The following is a 6,672-nucleotide window of genomic DNA, read 5'->3' on the forward strand; positions in this document are numbered from 1 at the left end:
AAACGTTTAAGATACAAATACATTAAATCCTAATTGCTCCGGTTTTAAATAATTTATAAAATATTCGACTTAAATGTGTTAACATATTGAAATATATTAGAATTTAGCAGGTTTGTGTACTTCTAACATAGTAAGGTTCTCAAACAAACTTTTTTGTGTTAGTAAATTACAGTACCTGTGCAGAAGCCTATAAGAGCTTTGACTGTCTCTCATTCCATATTACGTAATATTAAAGATAAAAAGGAGTGCTCGTGCTCGGCCTATTTCAAACCAAAAGTTCAAACCAAAGGTTCAAAAGTGGTTCAAACCAAAAGTTCAAAAGTGGTTTTCACCAAAGGTTAGAATCTGGTTATAGTCAAAGGTTCAAAAATGGTTCAAACCAAAAGTGCAAACCTGGTTTAAACCTAGTTCAAACTAAAGGTTCAAACCTGGTTCGATTCAAAGTCCAGTATTTGCACAGAATGTGACTAGAAGTTTTATCACAATTTTCAAAGAGAAACCATTCCGTCACTTGAGGCAGAACGATCTAACTAAATTGGTTTGACAGGTGTAGCCAGGTATTTTTGTTAGCAATATAGACTATATTCTATTAAAAATGGGTGCCTACTTTCAATTGTGACGATGCAATAGTTTTTTGTATTAGCGGTTATTTGGGGTATCATGACATTAGCGACTTCTTTAAACTTGTATACAAAGTCGTGGATCTTCAATTTCATAATGAGGCTCCAGTTCATAAAACAACACTCGTCGTTGGAAATTCTGGGAATTTATCGGTATTCATTTCGTCGTAACTAAAAATTGAGCAAAGTAATATTTAGTTTATGCTTGTCAAAAGCTGCAATGTGTGATATCAGCTTGCGAAACATCTTAAAAGAAAGAGTTTCAGGGAAATAATACTTTGATTGTTACTTGACTATCTGAGCATATACAAATATGGGCTTCTTTCAACCACTCAGGGAGCTTAGGTTGAAGGCGGACATTGAATGGCGTTTACCTTTGCTTAAATGTCAATAGCTCATATAGCCAGTGTGAGCAAGCTTCTGGTGTTAGAGCCAAAAACTCCAGTATTAATTTTTTCATTTGTGTTAGAGCTCACTTCTTCAAATCATGCCTGTAAATGATTTATAGGCAGATTTTTGACTTTTGATACACTGTTGACTTTTATGCATATTTTTAAGTGGAGTTGGTATTTCTGCCGATGCTTTTTCTATTTATAGATGTAGTTCCAGAAATTCTTTTTCATTGTCGGTTATTTTTAATTTCATTATTAAAGTCAAAATATATATAACCTATCTCTGTCAGTGCCATTTCTATTTCTAGCAGTGGTTCCTAAGCTTTTATTAATCAATGACTACAATGGTATGTTTGTTTTTAATGGGGACCACAAAGTTTAAGAAAAATAAACTGTATGAATATTTTAATATGCTTTAAGCATCTTTGGTAAATTAAATAATGAATTGTATAATTGCATAGGTACATTATATAGGCAATAAAATAGGTATAGTCTAATAATAATAGGCCTAATAAGTGAGGTCTCAGTAAACAAACTACAAGCTATGTATCTATACCTGTTACTTTTGATTTACTGACTATTTTAACTGTCTAGCGGACCACTGGTTGGGAACCACTGATATAAAGAGATAGTTCTGGAATTAGTTTTTCGGTATAGGGTTTAATTTCTTTAACGATTTTGTTTTAATTTTATTTTTTGAGTCAAAAGAGTTTTCCTTTCATGCTTATTTTCAGTTTAAGATTCCAGACGCTTGTCTAGATATGGATGAATTCGAATATTAATATTAAATATAATTTTAAAGTGTTGCGATATTTATATATTCTTGCATGGTAAATAATACATTTAAATGTTCATTGTGTTGTCCACTTAAATAAAATGTTTGGTGTATTATCCAAATAATAACATTTAATGCTAATAAAGCTTTTTGATAAACGCCAAATGTGGCAAATCCACAATTTTCATTTAATGAAAAAATAACTGAAATTTTCGCAATGAGAGCAAATGCCGTTGTGTACACACAAAGTAACGTTTCCACAGTGCATTTTTGCAATTCCTGGCCTGAGAATGAGCCATTCCTTTGTTTATTTTCGTTTTTCTGGACGATGTCCTGTTCAAACGGTTCGTTTTCATTTCGCGCCGTAGCTCATTTATATGTAAATTTTAATGAAACTGTAATCCAGTTTTAAGCTTTGTACACATACGCGCAATAAGCAAATATGTATGTCCTTTGATGTTTTATGCATAAAATGCGTATGTGGATGCACTCGTCCATTTAAAATCCCTTTGTGCCGCTGCATACTTAATTCAATTGAAAGTAGAGACTTTATGGAGTGAAATGAAACAATGTGGATGAAGTGAAGACAAGGAGTTTAAAAAGTTATTTAAAAATATCACTTAGTAACTAACGGACTAGTGAATAATAGGCACATATGTGTTTTAATAACTAATATCAATGAAGTTTCATTAATACACTGTGATGGTCGGGTCTCTTGTGCCCCCTTCTGGGCTTAGAGTAGGTCTTTAAGCCCTGTTGCTTCAATAAAAAGTAGTACAGAATCTATTTTACAGAGTTTTATTGCCTCTTCCGTAAGAATATACATTCCTAAGAGCCTATTTCGTATGTGCATAAGCGTAGGCCATTCTAACAGCACATGTGTGGCCGACTCGTCATTTTCTTCACAGAATATACATTTTGCATCCGTAAATATACCCAGTTTTGTAAGGTGGTGTTTTAGTCTACAGTGCTCTGTTAGAATTTCTGTGATGATTCGAAGTTTTTCTTTTGATAGGTTTATACAATCCTGGTATTTCTTATTGTTATAGGTACCAATAATTGATTTAGATTACTCTGGTTCTCCTTTATTTTTATGAGAGAAAGGAGCGTACTATTTCCTAGTTCACAAAAAGATTCCGGTCCCATCATCGATGTGGCTGCTCTTTTTCTGGTTAATTTGTCCGCGTATTCGTTTCCGCGTACGCCAGTATGTCCTGATACCCAAAGAATTGACACTTGATTTGTTTCGCCAAGCAGATTTAGCTTATCAAGGCACCTGATGCGAGTTTTCATTAATATATACCCAAAATAATTTCTATTTTATTGATTGTGAGTTAATATAGAATATTAATTATATTTAGTAACAAATTACTTCTTTTGATAAATTAATATTTACAAGTCTCTTTGGTCCTTAAGTTTGTTTTGTTCTCATCCAAACAGGAGGATTACACGCAGAGATCTGCATTTTATCTTTGTGTATAAATTTATGCTTTATTATTTTAAAGTAGCTTTTCAGGCGTACAATAAACCAAATGCAAATATTTTCCTTTTGCAGCATTAAAACGATATCAGCTGTATTTTTTATGCTCCTTGACTGCGCTTGATGCGCTTAATGCACTTTCTGCATTCGCTTGCTATGCTTGGTGAAGTATATGAGTTGAATCTAAGGTTACTAGTTATTGCCTTTTTACTTCAGCAGTGGTTAACAGTCAAGGAGGAGTACGCACATTATCCTTCTTAAGAAATTAATATTATTTATGGAAATTTGCAAGCATTGTATTAACAACTCGTTGCAGTTATAATATGGAAATAAGAAATTAATTAATGAGGAAAATAAATTACATCGAATTCTGATAAATTGGAAAAATAAAACTGGAGTTGAAATGATGGGATATAAGGTAACTCCGTTTTATTTTATATATAGATCGTTTATTTTTTTTTTTTGGAAACCTTAGAATAATAATATAGCAGTTCAGTAGCAAGTTCACCCATGTTGCTACTCGGTGTCGTACTTAAATTGATTAATCTCTATTAGTTTATACCAGAATTCTAGAGTAATGTGGTAGATACATATGAAATCTTCTTTATTTAAAAATTTTCTGCGATTTTAAATTTATACATTTTGTGTATATTTTTATGAAATAGAATAATAAATAGAAATAGAATAATATTATTTTATTATTATTATATTATATTTCAATTTAATTACCAAAATTTTCTATATCTTAAATATGAACACCTGCTTAGTTTTGTATATTACGAGGGCTACCTTTTAAGTCTTGCGCAAAACAATGAAAATTCTCGAAGTATTCTTCATGATAAATAATAAATTTTTAAATTTGATTGAACCAATTTTCGAAACAGTTTTGCCACTTTGAAGTATGAAGTATCTTCGAAACCAGGGAATTAAATATCCCAACGGCATAAACAGGTATAGAAAAACACTCGCCACGTATTTTTTCTTAATATTTGGGAACAAGAAGCAGACATTGGGTGTGTCAAGTTGGAACTGTAAAGCTCAAAAACTCTTTTGTTTGAGCTGATGTATGGGACCTCGCATTGTCGTGGTGGAGGATGATCTTCCTTTGAGAGTTGAGAAAAACTCTTAATTCTTTGAAGACTTTCGGCAAACAAATGGTTGTGTACTACTGAGAACATGTCGTCCTACTTTGTTCAAGTGGTACAGTTGCGGCAAACATGCGAACCATTTGCTCCATTCGCGGATAACTTTTTTCGGATTCTGCTCTCTAACAGTGAATTACTATTAGTTTTTCGGACTCATAAATGTAGATCCATGATTTGTTACCTGTCACGTTGTAGTAGATGTGTTTTGAACTATGTTGGCGGTATTGTGACAGCATTTTTTTTGACAACATTCGTGTGCTTTTTTTTGAAAAATTGTCGAATTATGGAAAGTGCAACGTTAGCATATCCTGCTGACAGCTAAAATTTGAATATATGCTGGCTTTATTAATGCTCAAGAATGTTTCTATCTACAGATATGTAACTTGCCGATCTATCTCAATCATTACTTGTACTACATCGATGTGTTCTGGTACTACAGCCGTTCTTCTCGAAATTCGTTGTGAAGAAAACGACGATCACGCGTGAATTCATTGAACTAGCATTTAACAGGTGTTGGGTGTGATCTTCACTAAATGTCGAATTAAGTTGATCGATGCATTCTTTTCTGGTTACACTAAAATTTTCATTATTTAATACCATTTTTTTGCAATGATGTAATTCAGAATCGTTAACTAAAACGTGGTAATAATATTTATGCTAGAAAATGTCAAACTTTTGAACAGAAATGCCAAATTTCATCTGGCAATACAAATTTTTGCTTTGGTGTAAGACTTAAAAGGTAGCATATGTGTAAGTAGATTCTGAGATTTATGAAATTTTTGCTCCCTATCATCAACTAATATTAGAGACAGTAAAATGCCGAAAGTTGCAGATTTTTGGTCATATTCTGAGGCATCCGGAAAAGTACGGACTACTAAAATTAATCATTGAAGGCAGAATTACAGGTAGACGTGGCCCTGGGAGACGAAAGATATCATGGCTGAAGAATTTACGTCAATGGTTTAATAAAAGTACAAGATCACTTTTTAGAGAAGCTGTAGATAAAATCAAAATAGCAATCATGTTAGCCAATGTTCGAAGCGGACAAGGCACCTAGAAAAAGAATCATCAACCGAATAGAAAATTCGAAATACATTTCTTATCATGAGATATAACATTTTTAATTATAAGAAATTATTGTAATAAATTAGACTCACGATTTAACAAATAACCAATATAACGAACTCTCTATATAATAAGCGATCTAATACTTGTAAGTAGAAAACTTATTAAAAATATTTTTACAAAGTAATGAATGTTGCATACAAATCGAATTCGATATAATGCAAGTCGAGATATCGACAGTACACTCGATATTTTCGTAGTTCAAAGTATATTATAATATATAAAAACCGAGTATGTATATACATTGTGACCGAAAAGTTTTCGGAAATTCTCATTTAAAATTCGCGCGCTGTATATTTTTCGATATTTTAAGTTTATGTAGTTTGGCAGCACTTAAGGACAATTACTATGCCAAAAATGAGCGCGATCTGTCAGACAGTTCGTTTACGGCAGCTGTTGAAACCAGTTCACCTCAGTAGTGCGTTGCGAAAAAAACAATGGAAAAAAATATTGAACAAAGAGTTTGCATCAAATTTTGTGTTTCGAACGAAATTTCGTGTGCAGAATCGTTGCGAATGCTACAAAAGGCTTATGGGGAATCAGTTTTATCGAAAACTCAAGTTTATGAGTGGTACAAAGCCTTTCAGGACGGTCGTACGACCGTCGAAGACATGCCGCGTTCTGGACGACCTTCGACCTCTACCACCGACGAAAACATTGAAAAGGCAAAGGAAATCGTGTTCAAAAATCCTCATGTGAGTGTTAGAGAGATAGCACGAGAGCTAGGCATCGGTCGTGAGATGGCTCGTTTGATTTTGGTGGAAAATTTGTGTATGCGACGTGTCAACGCCCGGCTTGTTCCGATTCACCTCAATTTGTTCAACATTATCAACGATTTTAAGGCCAAACATTCAATAAATACCATCGAACAGCCACCGTATTCACATGATCTTGCACCGTGTGACTTTTTCCTGTTTCCCAACCTCAAATTACCACTCAGAGGAACGCGTTTTGAATCCATAGAAGACGTAAAACAGAATTCGCAGAGGGAACTCAAAGCCATACCGGAAAGCGCCTATAAAAAATTTTTGATGATTGGAAGAAACGTTGGCATTTGTGTATCGCTTCTAAGGAGCAATTATGAAGGAGATAAAAATCAAATATATGAATGAAGAATTAAAATTTTGCGTTTTTA

Source organism: Teleopsis dalmanni, chromosome 2 (genome assembly GCF_002237135.1).
Source record: "Teleopsis dalmanni isolate 2A chromosome 2, ASM223713v2, whole genome shotgun sequence".
Classification (NCBI taxonomy): domain Eukaryota; kingdom Metazoa; phylum Arthropoda; class Insecta; order Diptera; family Diopsidae; genus Teleopsis; species Teleopsis dalmanni.